This window comes from Marmota flaviventris, chromosome 12 (genome assembly GCF_047511675.1).
Source record: "Marmota flaviventris isolate mMarFla1 chromosome 12, mMarFla1.hap1, whole genome shotgun sequence".
Classification (NCBI taxonomy): domain Eukaryota; kingdom Metazoa; phylum Chordata; class Mammalia; order Rodentia; family Sciuridae; genus Marmota; species Marmota flaviventris.
In genome coordinates, this window is record NC_092509.1 from 45,068,572 (window position 1) to 45,082,746 (window position 14,175).

Below are 14,175 nucleotides of genomic sequence, written 5' to 3' on the forward strand. Positions count from 1 at the left end.
TGAAATACCGTTGGAAGTTGTGACAGGACATCATGGAAACATCCAGCTCTCTGCAGGCAGAGTCCAGCTGCATGCAGATGCATGTGCGTACACAGGTGTGCACCTGTGAAAGCCAGAGGTATGTGTAGGTGGACTGGGTAGCTCTATTCTGGCAGTAAAAATTGGCCAAATACAAGTATTCTTGGCTCCAGACTCTGAATTTAGAACTAAAAAGGGACTTAGAAAAAATCTTGCTACAGTTGATTTCTGCTGGAGAGTTTGAAAAAACCTCTACCATTGCTTGGGCTGTAAACCAGACCACTTAAATAGGAATTTCTGGGGGAAAGGCCCAGACATCTGTATTTTCTAAACTTCACTGGTAATTCTGATGTACATTAAGATCAAAGAACCACTGATCCTGGTCCAATTCCATTATCTTACATACCAAGGTCACACAGTTAACTAGGACCAGAATTGAAGGTAGAATCCTTAGGTATGTTCTGAATTGAATTTTGGTTAAGCATCCCTTAATCAAAATGCTTAGACCAGAAGTGTTTTAGACTTAGGATTTTTTCCTTGGGTTTTGGAACATTTGCATATATATAATGAGATAACTTGAGGAGGGGATTCAAGCGTAAACAACAAATTCATGTTTCCTATATACCTTACACACACAGCCTGTAGTTAATTTTACATAATATTTTAGTGTACCTGCATTTTAGCTATAACCCATTCATGAGGACAGATGTGGAACTTTCCACTGTGGCATCATGTCAGTGCTCAAAATGTTTTAGATTTTAGAGAATTGCATATTTCAGATTAGCCTTTCTACTCTTACATATTTACTTTTTTTGTCATTTTCCTACTCCTATCATAATCTGTGCCCTCAAAGATCCTCCCCCTCTTGTTGCCCGTTAGTGTTTAGGAGTAACTCATTCAAAGTAATTGTGATTGGTGTGTGTTTACTAATAATGACTCCAAATATTTTCCTTCCCAGGTGGTATGCCTGTGAACACAATTCAAAGCTTGGGAAGTCACTTCATCTTTCTGGAATTTCAGTTTTATCACCTGTCAACAGAGTTTGAGGTTCAAGAATACAGTTCCCACAATGACACTGTAAGTATTAGCCAAAAGGCAGAGAAGGAATTCTCATTTGAGGCAGATACCTTCTGTAATCCTTGAAATCACACAGTTGGCCATGCAAGATTTGATGTGGACTGGCCCTGGAGTGTGCTCAATTTACAGCATGGATTTAGTATCTATTCTCTGCCACTGAGGAAGCTACATATGTATAGGTCCTGTCTTCAAGGACTCAGGCCATCCATCCTTCATGCTCTTCCACCAAAAAATGTTCTTTCATGCTTTTGTAGGAATGCATGGGTTAGCTCTGAGCCATCACAATGGAAAAAAAAATTCGCTGTAAATTTTTTTCTAAAGAAGAAAAATTGGTAATTATTATGCCAGAGAGAGAGAGAGAAGAGAAAAAGAGAGAAAGAGAATGAAAATTTAGAAAATTTATATAGCATAAATCTATGAAGAGCTAAAAGATTCTTTAAATGCTTTGACTTTTAAATATAATTGTACAACTTAATATTTTCTATAAGAATGTTTTATTTTTATAATAAGAAAACATTAACTGTTCTTTTGAAAGAGTTGGATCAGTACTTGAGGTTTGTGGGGCTTAGAGAATGAAGATCCAGGCTGCCTGGCTGGCCAGACCCCAGCCCACTTCTGTGATGTTAACATTTTAGCAGCAGGTATCCATTCTTTTCACTTGAACTTGCTTGTTGAAAGTACAGCTGCTCTTGGAAAGGAAATATGTCAAGCCTTATTAAGAGTTCATGCCTTAGTTTGGCAGAAGTTGTAAGATTCCTCCTGGGGAGCAATTTTGGTAGGTGGAAGGTGATAATTGGAAGAACCTGCTGCAGAAGCAGGAGGCCAGAGCCAGGCTAGGATGGGGACTCTCAGAGTCACTGGGTTCTGCTGCTCAGGTCTGGTTCACTTATATTTTCTCAGTCTCCATGAATTGTAACAATTGTTTGTAGACTTTGTAAACTCCCCTGCTCGTGGCATGAGGAAGTACAGTGAAGGGTCGACTCAGAGCAGCCCACTGGCCCCCAGAAGATGGTGGGAGACTATTGACTGCCTGATAGAATGAGCTAGAGAAATAACAGGGTAACTTTCTTCTTCTCTGTATGAATATAGGCCGTTCTATCTGTAGAAATAATTGGGAACATGAGATGTAGAGTAAGAGAATATGGCTCAAGGGTTATCTCAGTGCATAAGAAGTTAATTTAATAAATATTTATTGCAACTGCACTTAATATATGTGCATGTCCCAAAAGAAGCCGATGCTTCTTCCTCAAGGAGTTTGCATTTTAGCATAGGAGGTAGACAGACAACAGACCTAACAAATAAGGAAATGATATGGAATGTTAAAAGGTGCCAAGTGCTATGGAAAGGCAGTGGGGAAGGGGATCAGGAGGAGGGGAAGAAATAGATTCAGGCTCCAGGGGAGAAGTCCCTCCCTGAGTTTCCAATCCAGGTTTGGAATGAGAGGCAGCCAGTGGGTCTTTGGAGGAGGGCAAGCTCTCCAAGTGGGAGAAGGGGGTTAGTAGCGAACAGGGTTGGAGATGACCAGATCAGGAGTTTAGCTCTCTTGTGGACCAGTGAGCAGAAGAAAAAGGTTGACACCCTTCTGGGGCTGGATGACCTAATAAGGCTTCTTCCATCTTGCCTACTTAGAGCCTGGCCTGAGAGAGGACTCCCTGTTCTCCCTGGCAGGCACTGCAAAGCCCACAGTGTTTAGGATTTCTGAGCACCACTGAGTGTTCCAGCCAAAGACTCCATGTGACCTTGCTCTGAGCATGGGGGAGAGGTGCCTGAGGGTGGAGGACACAGGGTGCAGAGAAGAAGGGGGAGGGTACAAGGCAGAGCAAGTCAGGAGGAGAAGAGAGGGGGAGGGGGAGTATAGGTGAGGGGGGTGTGTGTAGGGAGGAAGGGGTGCAGTAGGGAGATGTGCGGAAGCAAGTTTCCCATTTCAGTCCCTGGCACTAGATTATCAGCTGAGACAAGGCAGACAGGAGGGTAGGGGGAGGGATAAGAAAAAATTCTAGGGCTCCTTCTGTATATGCCCAGCATTTCTAAAGTAGTTTAAGCTAAGAGAGAAGAGTAATTGAAAAGGTGAAGAAAATGAAAGACAGATGATTGAAGCAGGGATATTTGGGTATTTCTGTAATGTTTTCCTTTTAGTCAAAGCATTTAGACTTCAGGAACCCAGCAGCCCAGCAGCAGGGGTGGAGACTCATCAGGTCACACTTCTTTCCTTGCCTCAGAAGATAACAGGGAGAAGGGCTCCTCCGCCTGGGCAGAGGAGAACTGGCTTGTCTCTCCTGTCTGGTAGGCTCTTAGAATGCTGGAGCCTGGAGGGAGCTCTTCCTGATCCTCAGCCCTCCATTATGGCCTGGGTTGGGGCCTGGCTGAACGGCTCACAGGGTGAACCCAGGCCTCTGGTCTGTCAAAGCCCAGCCGTCACCAGTTTGACTTGCCATTTTTTGTGAGCTGTGTGTCTGAGCTGCTTCCTATAAATCAAAGACTGAAACCAAAGGCTTTATGCTTGGTTTTGTTTCATTTTACTACTGAAGAGTACATTTTGAAGAATAAAGGTTTATTGAGAGATAGGAAGTCAAGGCCAGTGAGAGCTTTGATTCCTGTGGTTTCTCTACATCTAAACTAGGACAGGGAATATGTGTGTTGGGGCATTCAATCCTGGAGTTCAGACTTTATATTAAAGCTGACTTAATAATAAACTACACATTTGGTGAGTAACCCTGGGGTGATCGTTAGCATGTATCCACTTGCCCAATAGCTGCCCCAAATCCTCTGGGCCAGGAGAGAGGCATTTTTTTTTTCATGCACTTGTCCTGGGCAGGTGTTTTTCAGTGTGGTGTGTTAATAAGCAGGTTTAGGTTGGTGATGGGCCACAGAGAGAACAGGACTCCTGAATCAGGATACTCACACTGTCCTAGGTTGATCGTTGACTTGCCCCGTGACCCTGGTGAGTTCCTTTGCTTCCCAGGCTCTTTGTTTACAGTCATTGCAATGAGGGCGTTAGGTTATACCAGCGTTTCTGGAACTGTGCTGGGTGGAGTCCAGAATATCCCTGAGAAGCCTGAGACCAGAGGCAGATAGTATACTCTACTATACTATATTAAATGAGAGAGAGGTCTGACTTGGTTAATAGCATGGCCAGCTTTTCAATAGAATGCTATATACTATAATGTACTGTACTATATGATACTCTACTATACTATATAATACTATATGATACTTTACTATACTATATAATACTATAATGTACTACACTATACCATAGGGTTCTATATTATACTGTATGATACTATACTATACCATACATGCTAGATAATACTGTTACTATAATATGTTACATGATACTCTATAATACTATATGATGTTATACCATAGTATATGATACTATACCGTTCCATAGGATGCTATATTATAACATATGATAGGATATTATACTATACTATACTCTATACCATAGAATACTACATTATACTATACTGTGATACTATATTATATCATAAGATGCTATATTATTTATCATACTATACTCTACTATACTATATTATATGATGCTTTGCTACATCATGGTACTATACTATATACTACATGCTACCATAACTATTCTATAATTTAATGGACTTCAGGCTAAGCTCATATTGTAAAGAAGGGCTCAACTGCTTAAAAAGTTTGACAACCCCTGTATCAAGTGACTTCTGGGGCTCCTCTTACCATCATGATCTGTGATTCTATTATTCATTAAACAGTTCTAAGCAGTACCAGAGAAGATGGGCAGTGTTGACTTTGCTTATTTAGAAGCCTAGAAAAAATGCCAAGAATTCACAGTCAGAAAAACACACTTCATCTCCTCATTTACCCAGAGAGCAGAACAAACTTACTTGAAGGTGGTACAGGTCTAATAACACACCCAGGTTGAAGAAACCGTTTCTAGGGTTCAAGGATATTTCTACCTGGTTCCATGCTCATGGTCACTGGGACATATCTAAAAAACAGGTGAAGCCAGAGCCAGCTGTGGCCTGGTAGGCAGAACCCCAGAAAACCTCTGAGAGCCACTGGCTTTTGTCCTCAGTGGATATAATATTTGTATTTCTCAATGTTTATGAGAAAACTTAAGACCTGTGACATGTGGTAACATGGAAAAATCACACCATACTATAAGTAAGGCTACAAAATTCAATCTCATGGAAGGAGGAGCTGCATGATTGGAGATTAAATGAAATGACCAAGTTGAGCCTGTGCAGCTGGTTGAGGGAAGATGATGGGGCCCAGCCATCTGGACCAGGTCCCCTTTAGGCCAGCTGCTTTGTAGGACCAATAAATATGTCACCTTCCTCCCTGGCCTTCTGTCTGAAACAGATGGGGCAGAGGATGTGGCTCATTGGCCAGTCACATTATATTAAAATTACATTATTAAGAGACTTTACTATTAGGTCTTTGTAAAGAAAAATCTGAATTTCAAGCTAGAAGGTTCATGTGTGGGAGCAAGTTGCTTGGCTGGTTTAGCATTTGCATCTCATGGTGGCTTTATGGTTCCTTACTTCACTCCACAAATATTTATTACAAGTCTACCATGTGCCTGGCACTGTTCTAAGAACTTGGGTTATATCAGGGAGCAAAAGAGATGAAGACGGCTGCCTTAGAGGAGGCATGTTCTATGGGCCGCAGCCTTGTCCCTTGTCAGTACTCCTGTCCCCATGAGGGAGTGTGTGCCTTGGGTGTCTAGGGGGAAATTGCAGCTTGGAGGTTTCAGCTCGGGCACTGGTGGGAGACACTGTTTGGAGCCTTCATTCTCTCCTCAGGCGGGTCCTGTCTCCTTGTTATGTCTGTTTCCTCCTCATTAAAGGGGACAGTAATGGAACTTTCCTCACAGGGCTGCTGAGGATTAAGGAGGTCACCCACTCGGGTGCTTGGCACGCTGCCTGGCACAGCGAGTGGGAGGCCCATTGCTGCTAGTGCTCAGCCTTCGTTGCACAGTGGCTTTCCTGCTGTTTGCTCTCTGTTTGGTTGCCATGGGTATTGTATTTGAAGAGAACTTCCTAAGGATGGTACTGTAAGAAATTTGTATTTTCTTTGCCTGGTTATTGGCTAAGCAGGTGCTGCTGTCCAGGGAAGGGGATGGAGGTGTCAATCTCTCTTTTGCAGATTACTTTCAGTGCTGTCCAACTCAGAGCACTTTTCCTTTTTGGACCTGGAGGATGCCTCTTCTTTGTGAGATGACTCATGTTGAGCCCTCTTTCTCAGTCTTCCTGTTTCAGGCTCTCTGCTGTTTGACTGGTGTGTGGAGTCATAGTCTTGCCTCAAACTGGCTCTGTAATCTGAAGCTGATCACTTAGCTTCTCTGTGTCTCAGAGTCATCCATAGAAAGGAGATAACACTGCCCACTGCAGAGGGGTGCTGTGAGGGTCAGGTAAAAACAGGAATGTAGAGAGCTATATAAATGTAAGATTTGGTGCTTGTCTTCCTCCTCAACCCTATGGCTCGGCTCTAGTCTGCCAAATCTCTGTCTGCCAAGAACATCTGTTCTTGCCAGCTATCTTAAATTATTTGGGTTGCTATAACAAAATGCCATAAACTAGGTGACTTACAAATAACAGAAATTTATTCTCAGCATTCTAGAAACTGAGAAGTCTAAGATCAAGGTTCTGGCAGATTTGATGTTTTGAGAGGGCCTATTTCCTGGCTCATAGATGATCCTTGCTCATGTGTTCTCACATGGATATAAGGGCCAAGAGAGCTCCCTGAGACTTCTTTTCTAGACACTAATCCCATTCATTTGAGTTCTGCCCTTGTGACCTAATCACTTCCCAAAGGTCCCACATCCTAATACCATCACATTAGGGATTAGGGTTCCATGTGTGAATTTGGGGGCACAAACATTCAGACCATAGCACTGACTTTCAGTTCTTTCAATATTACCTTTTATTAGGCTTCACTGCAGTATGACCGTATAACATAGGGGACCTCTCTTGTGATCCTGGAGCCAGGTTTGACATGGGTAGCATATGAAACAGCCTAATCTAATGGACTCTCCAAGCTGGGGCCCAGCTGGATTCCTCTTTGTCACCTCTCCCTTCCTCTTCACAGTGCCTGGAAGAAGTGTTCAACGTGTGTCTCTTCTTATGTGCCTGAGTGCATGAACCAGAAGTGGACACCTCTCTCTGGAAGACCTGTTTATTTTGTGTCATGTAAGGGCATTGCTTCTGAAACCGGCTCAGAGATCTAAACCTAGACTTTCCTTCTGCTAGAAACCATGAAATGAGTTTGAAAGGTATGCTAGTCCTTTTTTCTCCATGGTTTTGCTTTCCATGGCTTTAGTTATGTATGGTCAACCACAGTCTGAAAATAATAAATGGAAAATTCTAGACATAAACAATCTGTAAGTTTTAAATTGCATGCCGTTCTGAGTAGTATAGTTAAATCTTGAGCTATCCTGCCCTATCCCACCCAGATATGAGTCATCTCTTTGTCCAGTGTATATACACTGTGTACACTGTCTGCCTGTTACTCACTTAGTAGTTGCCTTGATGATTAGATTGACTGTCCCAATGTCACAGTGCTTGTGTTCAAGTAACCTTTATTTTACTTAATAGTGGCTCCAAAGCACAGTAGTAGTAATGCTGGCAAGAGAAGCCATAGAGTGCTTCCTTTAAGTGAAAAGATGAGAGTTTTTATTTTAATAAGAAAAAAAAATTATATACAAAGTTGCTAAGATGTATGGTAAGAATGAATTTTCTATGCGTGAAATTGTAAGGAAAGGATAAAGAAAATCATGCTTGTTTTGCAGTCACACCTCAGACTGAAAAAGTTATGTCCCCAGTGCATGAAGGGTGCTTAGTTAAGGCATGAAATTTGTGAGTGGAAGGCATGAACAGAAAATGTGTTCTGACTAGCAGCGACCTGTTATATCAGAAAATGTATAGTTCCGAGCTGGGCACAGTGGCGCATACCTATAATCCCAGTGGCTCGGGAGGCTAAGTCTGAGGATCATGAGTTCAAAGCCAGCCTCCGCGACTTAGAGAGCCCTAAGGAACTCAGTGAGACCCTGTCTTTAAATAAAAAAATATTTTTAAAAGGCTTGTAATGTAACTCAATGGGTTAAGCACCCCTGGGTTCAATCCCTAGTATCAAAAAAATAATAATAATAAGTATAATCTGTACTAGCCCAGTTTCAGGCATTTACTGGGGTCTTGGAACATACCCCTTGGATAAGGGGGTACCACAGTGTTATATCCTCATGGCTCACCTTGCCTTCTATTTTTTCTTTTATTTATTTATGTACTGATATATGACAGCAGAATGCATTACAATTCTTATTACACATATAGAGCACGATTTTTCATATCTCTGGTTGTATACACAGAATATTCATACCAATTTCACCTTGTCTTCTTGATCTCTCAGAGGCCCAGCCACGTAGCCAAATCTGGGGTAGTTTGGGCTCAGAGTCCTGGAGAACATTCTGGTTGAGCACCTGTTTTTGTCACCCGGGATGCTTGGAGGGGCTGGCCCCACTATGATCTCAGAGCCTGGCCTGGAATCCCTCTCACTGAGCATTCCCCGTGCCATCTGTCCTGCCCTCTTTTGGCCAGCTCCTGGTGCTTTTCTTAAGGACTACTGATGACCTTCACAGTGGCTCAAAAGAGCTCTGTCTACCAGGAAATTGCAAACCACACATGGTCCACTGGTAATAACAGGCAGGTGAGCCAGGCTACTAAAGCCAAAGGGAGAATGAAATCTACCCTAGGATATTCTATCTAAAGCTCCAGCTTTCACCTGATGATTGGAGTAATAAAATGAAAGTATTAATACCTTATACAGGAAATGGCCTGTCCAAGGGATCAAGTTAATTGCTTTTTAATCCTCCATTCCCTATGAGGATCTGGTTATAATCAATCATGTAATGAGAGTCTCCAGAGTAATCTGGGCAAGGAAGAGTAAAATGACAAGTGTAGAGACAGTCGGTGCTAATGAGAAAATAGAGAGCCAATGTCATGAGGATTTAATGAGACTGAGTCTGTGGGTCACAGAGGAAACTCATCTCATCACACTGGTTTTCCATTGACCACCATGTATCATCATTCTAAAACTGGTGAAGCTCAACTCTTCTTCTGTGACAGCAGAGCTGTAGGATACATTTGTATAATGGCATGTTCAACTCTTGTGTTGATACAATAAGGTCGGCACCTTCAATTAACCAGGGCTTCTAGTATTCAGGCTCTTGGGTAGTCCCTTCATCCTGAATCTGAACTGGTCCTGTGATTCATTTTAACTAATAAACTGAAACTGTTCCAATTCTGGGTTTTAGCCTTAAGTAGGTCTTAAAGCAGATGCTTTTGTGCGTTTGGGTACCCTGGGCTTCTATGTAAGAAGTTCAGCCACCTGGCAAGACCCCATGGAGAGATCAGTGGAGTGGGTATTGGGCAAGAAGGAGACCCTGAGACTAGTTGAGGACAAAAAGTCCTACTGTCTTTGCATGTCAGCTGAGGCCAGCCACCAGCAGACCGGACAGTTGAATGTACCATACAAATGACATCTGGAAAGAAAAGCGGAACAACCAGTTAGCTGAGCCCAGCCCAGGCTGAATGGTCATGAGAAACAGTAGCATTGTTCAAGTATAAGTGTAGGTGTGGCCTATTGTGCAGCAATAATAACCAAAACAACTCGGTTCTCAGGACAAATATAATTTCACCTATAATGGGGAGTCTGGAATAAATTACCACCTGTATTAGCCAGAGTTCACAGAGAAATAGAAACAATAAGATAACTATCTAAACAGATAGATAAATAGATAGATAGATAGATAGATAGATAGATAGATAGATAGATAGATTGACTGACTTATTTTATTTAATTGGTTCACATAATCATGAAGGCTTGGTGAGTCCAAAATTAGATCAGGGAGATCAACGGGCTGGATACTCCATAGAGTTGCAGTCAAGTTCAAAGACCATCTGCTGGCAACCCAGAAAGAGCCAATGTTTTAGATGAAGTCTGACAGCAGTCTGTTGGAGAATAATTATTTTTTGCTTGAGGAAGGTCAACCTTTTGTTCTATTCAGGCCTTCGACTGGTTGGATGAGGCCCACCCACATTGTAGAGGAAAGTCTTGGCTTTACTCAAAGTCCACTGATTTAAATATATATCACATCCAAAAACACCCTCACAGAAACATCCAGAAAGGTGTTTGACCACATATTTGGTCACTACTGCCTATCCAAATTGACATATAATATAAACATCCCACCACCTATTGTCATAAAATGGGTTTCTTTAATTTTGTCAAAAGGATGGTATGTACATTTTGGAGAGAGAGCCAGGCAAGGAAATAAAGAGACTTGAATTTTAATGAAATTGCTTCTACAAACATCATCATCAGCTAATCTTAATTTCTATAAGTCTCACTTAGAGGGTTAATTTTATTATCTATCACTTATCATCTCTTAGAGGCAACTTTAGCAAGTTGGGATTTTTTTTTTTTAGGTCAAAAGACCAGGAGCTCTGTTGTTCTGTGCCACAGACCAAAGGAAATTAATTCAGAATGGTCATTGGATCAGATAGTTTTAAAAAAATTTCTCAACAGTAAGTACTTCCATGATTTACTGTGTGATTATGATTTTCACATCTTAAGAGACATCCTCAAATAGTATAATTTATGAACACTTAGAGGAAGAAATTCTCACCTAGAAAGAACATCAGTTGCTTTGGTTGAAGAATAGTAATGGAACCTTGGATGCAGTCTCCACCTTGACAAAGATTAATTCCATCTCTCCCACTCTGGATGAAGCCACTGTTGAGTTTGGTGAACTGACCCCATCTATGCTCCATTAGGGTCTCACTGATCTGATGCCAGTCAAAGTAATCCTATCTATGAGCTCAGGATGAGACATATGGTTTGAGTAGTTCAAATAGACAGAAACTCAGAAATCTTTTTTAGTGCTTGGAGTGGAAAAGGTTACCCTTCTTCTCTGTGGTGTTGATGTGAGGCCTAGGTTAATGGGAGTCATTCCTTAGAATAGAAACCTACCGGCTCTATCAACAAGGGAATTGAAGAAAAATGGAGCCAGAGCCCCAATCAATACAAATCTGAAAGCTATTTCCCCTTTGCACTTCTATTTATGAGATCCAAAACTTCTTTTGGTTTTCTAGGGCATTTCGAATTAGACCTACTTCCAAATGAAAGCATCCAGATACCCAATATTCCCCATCTGCCTTTCAAGAAGAGTTAAAACTGCTGACTTTTCAACCTCCATTCCCTCCTTAACAAAGAGCACTCTTTCAGTGAAATCGCCCTGGGGCACAGTTGCAACCAGAGGTTCTATACCTGTCTGGCTGAGAGCTACACCTTCAAGAAGTTTCTAAGACAGCAAGAAAAGCAATTTGTTTAAAAACAAATTTGAGGAAAGTCAGAATAAGATTGTTCATAAATAAATACGTTGAGTAGAAATCTGCTTCCTGTAGTGTGTATGCATTTTTTCTATTCATTCTTTGGGCTACAATGAACATGTCCAATCTCTCTTCTGCCAGACAATCTTATTTTTTTGCCAAACCAATCATTGGCTGCATGGTCAGAGGGCTCCTTTCTATGTCATTTTTAAAGGATCAAGAGTATTGAAGCATAATTCATATACAATAAAACGTACCCATTCTAAATGTATAGTACAATGTGTTTTGACAAATGTATACACCTATGTAACCACTACAACAGTCAAAATGGAGATCATTTTCATCACCCCCAAATTCCCATATGTCCCTTTGCAATCTCCTCCCACACCAATATTGGCCCTAGGCAACACTTTTCTGCTCTCTGTCTCTTTAGATGAGCTTTGCCGATTCAACAATTTCATATAAATGGAATCAGATGTCATATTTTCAGTCACTATAAAATAAATGGAAAATCCAGAGAAACCTCATCAACCAGAATGGGGATCACGAATATGGATTTGCTAGGCCAGTTTTTCTTGGCACTGACTAAACTGGAGACAGCCCATCTCTCAACCCAGAGTCTTGCTCTTCTTTCTCTCATGATCTCACGCTCTCTCTGTCTTCTCTACCCTTTTCCTCCCCCCACTCCCCTTGGAGCTCTATTTCTCTTCTTGGCATACATCTGCCAATTAGAAAAGTAAACTAAAAGTGAAACCCCAGAAAAAGCATCTTTGCTGAAGAATCTGCTAATCTTTGGGGAGAACGGGACAGGAAGTGAGTCCACTCTGTTCTTACTGACATCCCAGATAATGTAAACTCCCCATTTCCTCTACAGCTGGCTCAGGAATCAGCCCCTCTGACACAGTGAGGCAAGTTTCAGTTTTTCATTATTTAACAGCTGGACACCCTCTTGTTCTCCTGGCCCCTGGTTCTATCTTTCCATCTCTTGTCAAGAGTTTTGTTTTCTTTCTTCATCTTGTTCACCTCCAGAGTGTGAGAGGGAAGGATGGGATCGTCTTTTAATCATTTCCTCTTACCCCTAAACCTGTCTGGTTCTTCATCCATGTGCAGAACATTTTTTATAACAAAGTAGACAGAAACAGGCTTCTGGAGTCCAGCTCTCACTTGACATATTGTTGTTATTCTTCCCAGTAAAAACACTTCCACAAAAGAGCAACTGGTGGTAACTGAGTATTTCTACAAAAAAAAGATAAAATTAATATGGAGTATGTATATGCCTAAGAACATTCACCCTCCTCTGTTTTCCTGGCACAGACCAGTGCGAGCACAGAGAAATTTTGCGTCTTCCACAGTGTGAGGCTACAGTAGTGGTTCTCAAAACATGGTCCTCAGACCAATGTCATCAGTGTCACTTGCTGCATTTCTATTGCTGGATAACAAGCTACCCTCTAACCTAGTGACTCTTGACATCAATAAACATTTATTATTTATACTTTTCTATGGGTCAGAAATTTGGGGACAATTTAACTGGGAGATCATGGTTTGGGGACTCATAAGGCTGAAGTTGAGATGTTTTCCAGAGCTGCAATCATCCAAAGGCTCCACTGGGGCTGGTTCACCCAGAGCTGGCAAATTTGTTCTAGGTGCTGGCAGGAAGGCTCATATCCCCTGGATATGAGGACTGGTCTTCCCCAAACTGTGTGATGCAAGGAATAGAGCACAGAAACTACCATGCTTTTTTAGCGTATCACTAGAAATGCATCACTAGATTTAGCCCATACTCATGGGAAGAAAATGAGTCTTCATCCTTCAAAGGGCAGAGTGTCGGAGAATTAATGGATGAATTTTAAAATATCACACTGGATCAAGAAATGCAATTTCTTGGGCCCTACTGTAGACCTTCTGAATCATAAACTTGGGGTTTCAGTCTACAAGAACTTTGCTGATTCAACAATTTCATTGTGATTTTAATGTCAACTATATTTGGAGAACCATCAGGTTAGACTAAAAAACACTGAGAAAACTTCAACTCACTTATTTACCAACCAAGGCTACCTTTTAGAAGCTAAGTTTTGATTTACCAAAAGGCAACAAACTTACTTCAAGTTAATCTACAACAAAAGCATGGTAGGCAGAATTTTGGCCTCCCAAAGATAGCCACATCCCAATCCAGTAAAGGGATTTTGAAACACAATAAAGGGATTTTTCAGATGGGATTAAGTAAGGGTTAAATAAGGATCTTGAGATAGGAGATTTTCTTGGATTATGGGTCCAGTGTAATCACAAGGATCCTTCTAGAAGATCATTATAGAGGGAGGCAGAAGGGTCAGAGAAGGAGATGTGATGGTAGAAGCAAAGGTAGAAAGAGATTTGAAGATGCTACATTATTGGCTTTGAAAATGAAGAAGGGACCATAAGCCAAGGATTGTGACCAACCTCTAGTAGCTGGAAAAGTAAAAAAAAAAAAAAAAAAAACAGTTTCCCCCCTAGAGTCTAGAAAAAAGGCAGCCTTGCTGACCTATTCTGGACTTCTTAGCTCCTGAACGGTAAGATTATATTGTTCTAAGCTACTAAGTCTGTGGCAATTTGTTCCAGTACCTACAGGAAATTAGTACAAATGGGTACTTATTTGAAACTTCCTTTTGGTAGAATAGGAAGAGAAATAGGAAGAGGAGTTATCTGCTTCCTTAGATGGTTCCACAAGGAG